The sequence below is a fragment of the Aethalodelphis obliquidens genome, unplaced genomic scaffold (assembly GCF_003676395.1).
Source record: "Aethalodelphis obliquidens isolate GAN/ISIS:26980383/991018 unplaced genomic scaffold, ASM367639v1 scaffold31, whole genome shotgun sequence".
NCBI lineage: Eukaryota > Metazoa > Chordata > Mammalia > Artiodactyla > Delphinidae > Aethalodelphis > Aethalodelphis obliquidens.
In genome coordinates, this window is record NW_020837975.1 from 6,097,348 (window position 1) to 6,106,810 (window position 9,463).

Here is a 9,463-nt window from a genome sequence, read left to right on the forward strand (position 1 = left end):
TGTTGGGTCTTTGTTACTGTGCGCAAGCTTTCTCTACTTGCAGCAAGCAGGGGCTACTCCTCGTTGCAGTGCGGGCTTCTCATTGCGGTGGCTTCTCTTGTTGCAGAGCATGGGCTCTAGGCGTGCGGGCTTCAGTAGTTGTGGCAGGTGGGCTCAGTAGTTGTGGCTCGTGGGCTCTAGCACACAGTCTCAGTAGTTGTGGCGCACGGGCTTAGTTGCTCCGCAGCATGCGGGATCTTCCTGGACCAGGGATTGAACCTGTGTCCCCTGCATTGGCAGGCAGATTCTTAACCACTGTGCCACCAGGGAAGTCCCTTTAATTTTTAAAAATGACTATTTGATTATATAGAAACTATTTTTCTACAACCCTCCTTTAGCCAAAAATAGGTTATAAATTTTTTTAAACCTGTGCTTTACAAACCATGTGGACTTTGTGTGTCAAATTCAATTCCAAAAGAAATTGATGTTAAAAAAAAAAAAAGAAATTGATGTTATGGGAAGATCAGTTGAGCAGAGCCCTAACCCTGAAAACATTACAGTTGCGTGTCCGGCCCATCTTATCCACAGTGAGAAGTGTATGTAAAACAAGCAGAAATGTTTGCTTCCATCGTATGGTTTGAAGTACATCTGACAATGGGAGGATGGCAGGAGATACGGGGCTCCTGCTGGTGTTGGGGGTGACACTGCCAGCCCCCGCAGCGTTTCTTCAGCTAGGGTTGGCTGAAAGAGGCAGAAAGGAAAACGGGGTTGGGGGGGGGTGACTCAACACTTCGAAACACTTCGATTTGGCATTCCTCAGTCTGGGGATGAGGACAGAGAAGGGGAAGAGCTGGGAGGTGATGAGCAATTGCTGGGGTGACGATAGAGGCCAGCGAGGCAAACCTATGGAGGGAGGGTTGCATGCAGTCCAGCCTCAGTGAGTCCAGGAAAGGGCCAGGCACCCTCCCTCTGCACCCCTCCCCCACCCAGTGCTGTGCAGGGGGCAGAGCTCAGGGAACAGCTCCTGCAGGTAGCAAGCAGCAGTGGTCCTCCTAGACATCACCTAGCAACTGCTCAGAACGAAGATGCAGGAGACAGCTGATTATTTCTCCCTCCCCTTCTCCTCCAGTTCATTCCATCAGCTGCATTAGACAGGATGCTAGCTAGTCCCTGCCATTGTGGAGCTAACTTTGTAAGCTGATGACCCTGAACAAGTGAGTTGAAAGAATAGGGCACCCAACTTCTTTAGGGTGCCTTGGAAAACCTTTTTGAAAAAGTTATGTTTCAACTAACCTGAAATACATCCTGCCCCCCAAGCCATCTTCCTCCAGGTGCTATCCCTTTCCAGTGAGTCATTTCATCCTGGCATCACCATCTTTTGTCTGCACATCAAAATCTGGCCTACTCTGGCCAATGCCCCTTCTCTTTTGTTCAAGGCTGAGATTGCCTCACCCTACCATTCCCCAGAGCACACCACTATTTGTGTCCCTGTCTAAGCAATCCTATGGGAAAGAGCTGGGGCGGACTTTTGCCATTCATTGGAGATCTGGGCACTGGCCTTAATGCCAAGCGTAATGTAGGTGTCCTGCATGTAGACTGCTTCTTTCTCCTGGAAGCTGGGGGATTGGATTTGGTCTGTGAGGACAAGTCTCTCATGGCTGCAGGAGGACATGCAATTTATTTTATGGATGGCTGCCTCAGTACCAAAGGTAGCCCGGTCTCTGAAAGCCTTCAGCGTAACCTTCAGGGCTTCCAGAGGTGCCCACAGGAGCTCGGGCCATTATAAATGTGTTCTCTTCTAGCTCCTGCCCACCTGCTTTGGCAATGCTGTCCCCTCAACCCCCAGTTGCTTGTGTTGCTTCCAGGCATCTAGAGACCTGACGCCCACCGCAGTGGCTGATTCCAGAAAGGCCATGGCTGTGTAACAGGAATGCTGTGATACAACTCCTTCCCCACCTCCTCCATCTCCTCCTCCTGAGAACGTGTGTGTGGGGGCGCTGCATCCGACACGGAGAGTTGGGTATAACAGGATCCTTGCTTTCATCAGGCAAGTGTGACTCAGTCTTACCCTCTAGCTCTACACATGCTTGCCGTCTGCACTCCCTCTGCCCCCGTTCTCTCCAGAACGGGCTCACATGCTTCCTTACCGTCCCTCCACCGACTAAACCTGTAGTGAGTGGGTTGATTGGTGCCTCGCAAAAGATATGTCCACATCCCAACCCCAGGAACCTATGAAAGTTAACTGATTTAGAAAAAAAGGTGTTTGCAGATGTAATTAAGAATCTTGAGATCGTCCTGGATTATTGGGCGATCCCTAAATCCAATGGTGAGTGTCCTGAGAGACACATAAGGAGAGATACAGACAGAATAGAGGGCCTTGTGAAGAAGGAGGCAGAGAACGGAGTGCTCCAGCCACAAACCAAGGAACATCTGGAGCCTCCAGGTGCTGGAGGAGGCAAAGAGTGATCCCCTAGAGCCCTTGGAAGGAGCCCAGCCCTGCTGGTACTATGGTTTTAGACATCTGGCCTCCAGAATTGTGAGGATAAACTCCTGTTGTTTCAAGCCACCAGCTGGTTGTCATTTGTCATGGTGGCCCCAAGGGACTAATACACCACCCTTGGACAAACCCAGTGTCCCATTCCGAGTTCTGCTCTTGAAACGGAACAGGACCCTATGGTCTATGCCCCCCATGTCCTCAGCTTGCCTTTTGTTCGTGGAAAAACTTTTGCCAAAGAATAAGTTTAATCAGAGAAGTGAGACAATGCAGAAACAAAGGAAAACTGTCAAAGGAGACCAAATAATAATAGTTTAGTCATTAAGCATAGTCAAGGACTTTTAGTGCCTTCTTAAGGGCTACAGATAATATTCTGAGCCATATCCTGTGAGCTGTCTTACAGATACTGAAACCCCCACCAGGTTGAAGAAGTTTGGCTGCGTTGGGTCTTCGTTGCTGCGCATGGGCTTTCTCTAGTTGTGGCTCGCGGGGGCTACTCTTCATTGTGGTGCTCAGGCTTCTCACTGCAGTGGCTTCTCTTGTTGCGGAGCACGGGCTCTAGGGTGCATGGCCTTCAGTAGTTGCGGTGCATGGGCTCAGTAGTTGTGGCACACGGGCTTAGTTGCTCTGCGGCATGTGGGATCTTCCCAGACCAGGGATTGAACCTGTATCCCCTGCATTGGCAGGAGGATTCTTAACCACTGCACCACCAGCGAAGTCCATGGGTGGACTCCTTGATGGACCCTGAGAGTCCACTTTTGGCTGAAGGCTTTTCCACACCGTTCTTAAGCCTTCTTCACAGAATAAATACGCTGATGGACCGTGACATGGGGCCGATGCCTGAAGGCTTTTCTGCACTCGCCACACGTGCAAGGCTTTCCCCAGAGTGACTACTCAGAAGAACCAAGTGTTGGGAGCTTTTGTACCCATGGGGCTTCTCTCCGGTGTGAACTCTGCAGTGAACAGAGGTTAGTGTGATATACACGACAGCTCTTCCACACTTGTGGTGTGTACATGGCCCACCTGGGATGTGAACTCTGGTGTGTAATGAAGTGTGACCCGTCTCTGAAATCTCTCCTGTATTCTTTACGTTCTATACAGCTTCTCTCTAGTGTGGACTGTTTGACCAACAATAACAGTGGCCTCCTGGGGACTTCCCTGGCGGTCCAGTGGTTAAGACTTCGCCTTCCAACGCAGGCGGTGCAGGTTTGATCCCTGGTCGGGGAGCTAAGATTCCACATGCCTCACTGCCAAAAAAAACAACATAAAACAGAAGCAATATTGTAACACATTCGATAAAGACTTTAAAAATGGTCCACTCAAAAAAATCTTTAAAAAAACAAACAGACAGTAACAGTGGCCTCCTGAGAAAAGGCCTCTCTGCACTCCTTACAGATGTATTCCTTCCCATTCTGTATGCTCATTGATGGGAAGAAAGGGCCTCACATCTCAGAAAGTTCTTCCATGCTTGTGACGCCCATGGAGCTTTCTCTATCATGAAGCACTGATGAGCTTGAGCGGTGATTCTGATCCTTTCTTCACACCCTCGGCACTCAGACTTCTCCCCGCGTGGTGTAAGCTGGGGACTAGGGCTATGATTCTGCCACGTTGCTCACGCTGTTGGGCCTTCTCTCCACAGGGGACGGTCACAGCACTAGACTCGAAGAATTCCCCATACTCGCTGCGAGTGTGGGGTTTCCCTCTGGCGTGAGCGCCCTTATGTATGAGAACATGTGTCTGTTTCTCAGCGCTTTCTCACACACTTTACATCTATGAGATTCTTTGCCAGTGGAAGTCCTCCGGGCTGCAGGAACAGGTGAGAGCAAACCTTTCTCCAGTGAGGATTCTCTGCCAGGCAGCAAGTTGTGACTTCCTGGTGGATCCCTACTGCACGCACTATACCTGCAGGATCCTTTCTTCTAAGACCTTTTGTGGTTTCTTGGGATCCACGAGATTCTACAAAATTAGATCTCTGGAGCCTAGCCTTTGGGAGTCCTCACAGTGCCTTCCCTCCATACTTCATGTCCTCAGAAAGGCCCTGCCTTATAGAGTTGATTCCTGGTTCTGCTCTCACCATCTGACAAATAACACATGACTTGATCTGCATCCTGAGCAAAAATTAACCTGAGGGGGGGGAAAAAATTAACCTGAGAAGAACAGAATAATCAAGTGCAACAAAGAGAGAATGACAGCATCCAGCACTTATCTCCACAACCCTGAACAGTAAGGACCGGGAAGGGGACCAAAACAGAAACTTCCAAGAGCCAGCAGACAAAGAGTGTACTGGTGCTACGTGGAGAATAAAAGGGAGGGAACAGAAGACAGGACAAAACACTGGGGAAGAAACAGGGATGTAGGGCCCCAGCCGGAAAGGGGTGAGAAAACAAAGCATCAGGTAAAGGGGAACGGCTGAGGGCCGAAGGTCTTTGGCGTCTTCACCACACACAGACTGACCAGGCGTTGGGCCACTGTCCCCTCTGTGCAGGCGGCTCACCCAGATGAGGGGAATGCACGGCGAGGTGTTAATGTGGGGGTGTCCATCAGATTCTCACGTAGTGGCTTAGGGACCAAGCGAAGACGAGGACTCATCTGAATCAGCACTCCACCTCGGATTCTTCAACATTATAAATGGCACAAGGGAAGGAGCTGTGTAACAAGGCGGGGGTGGGGGGGAGCGCTAGTGGACTTCCCCCCATCACCTGTGAGTGAGTCTTCTGTCCTCATCTGCCTGCAGTTGTGGTACCCAGGATGCTTCCCTTGTTCCAGGAGGATGATCAGATTAGGTTGGAAAAGTGAAATTCTGTTCATAGCACCAAAAACAGGAAAGGGGAGAGAATAGACCAAAACCAGCCTTAGCCCTTCTGTCAGTGGGAACCAGATATGGCTGGAGACACAACTGGAGAGCTTGCTGGGAAGCACAGACAGGCAGGACGACCATCTCAGGACAGAAGTAAAACTCCCACAGGCAGGGCCTTCAATACACAGGCAGATGACCCAGGTGCCAGGGAGGTGAGGGTAGACTCAGAGCACAGGAAAGCTGCCCATTTCCAATGAGGAAAACATGAGAACTGAATATTAAGGAGAAGCAGAAATAGCCAATTTTTCATCAAAAGGGACCATACAGTTTGCAAGGAGTCAGAAACTAAAACTAACTAAATGGAAACCTTCAGACCACATCACTAACACATGGGTGGCAGCAATGACTTGGTTAGCAAGGAATGAACTGAGTCAGATCACATTCCCCAAATTCCCCATCACATCCTAATGGAGATTCCTCTCGGAGGGGTCAGCGCCTGTCCCCATGGGTGAAGGGTATGGTCACAGCCTCACTCATCCTCAAAGGTGATCCTGAAGCACGTGATTTCTACCTCATCAGGAGAATAATCCCTGAGGGGCACGGACAGATTCAGCAGGGTAAGGGGGAGGCTTTGAGTCTTGTGTTTATGTCTGACGAGCAAGAAGAGCTCTCCAACAAGAGGCCGGGGGTCAAGTCTAGGGAAACTCTGCAGCTGGGAAGGGCGTGGTCATGTCTGTGTGGTCAGCAAATGTCTGAGCAAAGGAAGTGCAAGAGGAAAATTCTACTTTCCTCCTCTACTCTCAATACTTCTAGTCACCAAGTGCATGTGGGGGAGGGGGCGTGGGGGGGAAGGATTGGGTGGAGTAGGGTGTTCCTACACCAAGCAGTTCTCACCCCACAATTTACTTCATTTCAGACACTCTCTACCTGGAGCGTCGGACCCCACAGGTCAAGGGCTCGGTCCCAGAAGACCGCCCCCACTTCTGACAACAATCTCAAGTCCAGGTTGTCTGTCATCTGGTTGTCTGACTGACCAGCTTTAAACCAGAGGTTCCCACGACCCCCTCTCAGGTTGGGTTAATTTGCTAGAGTGGTTCTCTCAGAACTCAGGAAAGTGTACTCACTCCGGCCAGTTTATGACAAAGGATATTAAAGGATACGAGTAAACAGCCAGATGAAGAGCGCTTCTGCCCTGTGTGGACCTAGGCTGTGCCACCCTCCTGGCATGTGGGCACATTTTTTTTTTTTTTTAATTAATTAATTTATTTATTTTTGGCTGCCTTGGGTCTTTGTTCCTCGGGCTTTCTCTAGTTGCGGCGAGCGGGGGCTACTCTTCGACGGGTTTCTCATTGCAGTGGCTTCTCTTGTTGCAGAACATGGGCTCTAGGCGCGTGGGCTTCAGTAGTTGTGGCACACAGGCTCAGTAGTTGTGGCTCGCAGGCTCTAGAGTGCAGGCTCAGTAGTTGTGGCACACGGGCTTAGTTGCTCCGCGGCATGTGGGGGTCTTCCCAGACCAGGGCGTGAACCTGTGTCCCCTGCATTGGCAGGCGGATTCTTAACCACTGTGCCACCAGGGAAGCCCTGGGTGCATTCTTGTTCACCAGCCCCGAAGAGCTCATCAAATCTCATTGTCCAAGAGTTTTTTAATAGAGGCTAAAATCCAGCACCACCCCCTTCCCAGAGGTCAGAGGACTGAAAGTTCCAGTCCTCCAATCACTTGGTCTTTCTGGTGTCCAGCCCCATCCTGAGGCCATCTAGGGCCCCACCCTAAGTCACCTCATTAGCATAAACTCCAGTGTGCTCAAAAGGGGCTCCTTACGGCTAACAAAAGACACTGCTATCATTCAGGGAATTCCAGGGGTTTTGGGAACTCTGTGCCAGGAAATGGGGACAAATACCAAATATATTTATTATACCACAGGAAGAAATGCAAACCTTGTTTGAGTGGCAAGGCAAGGTCTTGGGAAAGAAGCAAACGGAAGCAGGCTTACCAGACCCAAGTGCTAGGGCTGGAGTGGCCATGACCAGAGGGTGGATGCTTTGGGGTCACAACTGGCAGAAGCTAGAGCAAAAGTTTGAATTTGGACCAAAAAAAAAAAAAGGCAGTCCCCCTGCTTTGTGCCCTGACCAACTCCCATGACCAGGGAGGGACCACACACACAAGGCAGGAATATTTACAAAGGGAGGAGTGTGCACAGCCCTGCAGTTCTGAACCTGCACCCAAATCCACTTCAGAAACCAGACTCTAAGGGTAATAATGCATCCCACCTCTCTCAAGTGGGAGAGTAAGCCATCTAGCCTTCACTTTAAGAATTTTAAAATCTACCCATACGTACCCTAACCATTTTTTTTTTTTTTTTTTTTTGGCTGCACTGGGTCTTAGTTGCGGCACACGGGATCTTTAGTTGAGACATGTGGGAATCTAGTTGCCTGACCAGGGATTGAACCTGGACCCCCTGCATTGAGAGCGTGGCATCTTAACCACTGGACCACCAGGGAAGTCCACCCTAACCATCTTAACTTGGGCTGCTAAACAAGTAAACAAAAGTATCATAAATGATAAATCTCCATTGGCCAAAAAGATACGGCATATCTATTGTACATAGTGAAATACCACGCACTGTAAAGTAGATCTATATAGAAAGACTTGGAGATGTCTTCATGATGCAGGAAGTTGCTGTAAGTGGAACAAAGTTCAGCTTGATCCTTTTTAAAACATATATTCATACATAAAATCTGGACAAATCTATTCTAAACTCTTGAAGGAAAGAATTGAGAGAGGTATTCGCTTTCCACATTTTTTTAACATAAAGAACCTGTATTACTTTCATAATCAAAAAAGTTTTCTTTCAAAAATTTTTATTATGGTAAAATATAAACATAAAGTGTATTCATTTTTTAAACAATAGCAGAGATTGATTTGTCACTCATGTTACATGAGGGCTGTAATTGGCTATGGCTTTGCTCCAACGCATCCAGGCCAAAAGAACAATCCCAAACAAGACTTTCTCATGGCTGAACCCAACCAGCAATCACTCTTTTTAAAAAGGTTGTGGCAAAATGTGTGTAACATAAAATATATCACTTTAATAATTTTTAAGTGTACAGTTCCGTGGCATTAGGTACATGCACTCTGCTAGGGAACCATCACCACCATCTATCTCTTGTAGAACTTGCTTCATCTTCCCAAACTGAAACTCCATACTCATTAAACTTAACTCCTCATCCCTCTTTCCTCCTAGGCCCTGGCAACCACCGTTCTACTTTCTGTCTCTAAGAACTTGATTCCTCTAGGTACCTCATATAAGTGGAATCAAACAGGATTTGTCTTTTTGTGATTGTCTTATTTCATGAGCATAATGTCCTCAGAGTTCATCCATGTTGTAGCATGTGGCAGACTTTCCTTCATTTTAAGCCCAAGTAACATTCCATTGTGTGTGTATATATATATAGAGTATATATATATATATACTCACAGTGTATATATATATATACACACACCCACAATGTGATATCTATATATCTATATCTATATATCACAATATACATATATCGACATATACCACACTGTTTATACAGTCATCCACTGAATATCTGGGTTGCTTCCACCTTTTGGCCATTGTGAATAATGCTGCTATGAATATGGGTGTGTAAATATCTACTGAAGTTTTCAGTTCTTTTGGGTATATACCAAGAAGTGGAATTGCTGGATCATATGGTAGTTCTATCTTTAATTTTTTAGAGGAACTGCCATAACATTTTTCATAGCAGCTGCACCAGCAATGCACAAGGTTCCAATTTCTCCATAGCCTCACCAACACTTGTTATTTTCTGTTTTTTTCATAACTAGCCATCCTAATGGATGTTAAGCGGTATCTCATTGTGGTTTTGATTTGCATTCCCCTAATGATTAGTGATGTTGAGCTGCTTTTCATGTGCTTATTAGTTATTTGCGTAACTTCTTTTAGAGAAATGTCTATTCAAGTCCTTTGCCCATTTTTTAATGGAGTTTTTTGCTGTTGTTGAATTGTAGGAGTACTTTATATGTTCTGGATATCTTTCAATTTTTAAAAACTTTCTTAGAGGGCTTCCCTGGTGGCACAGTGGTTGAGAGTCCGCCTGCCGATGCAGGGGACACGAGTTCATGCCCCGGTCCGGGAAGATCTCACATGCCGCGGAGCGGCTGGGCCTGT

The 9,463-nt window shown here is 47.7% G+C and overlaps 1 long non-coding RNA gene across 1 annotated transcript; it reads left to right on the forward strand.

Moving 5' to 3' along the window:
* The first annotated feature begins 3,155 nt into the window (after positions 1-3,155).
* Positions 3,156-6,566, forward strand: LOC113630997 (uncharacterized). Its single transcript, XR_003437159.1, has 3 exons — positions 3,156-3,441; positions 4,113-4,289; positions 6,187-6,566. It is a non-coding gene; the product is annotated as an uncharacterized LOC113630997 (long non-coding RNA).
* Positions 6,567-9,463: the final 2,897 nt, after the last annotated feature.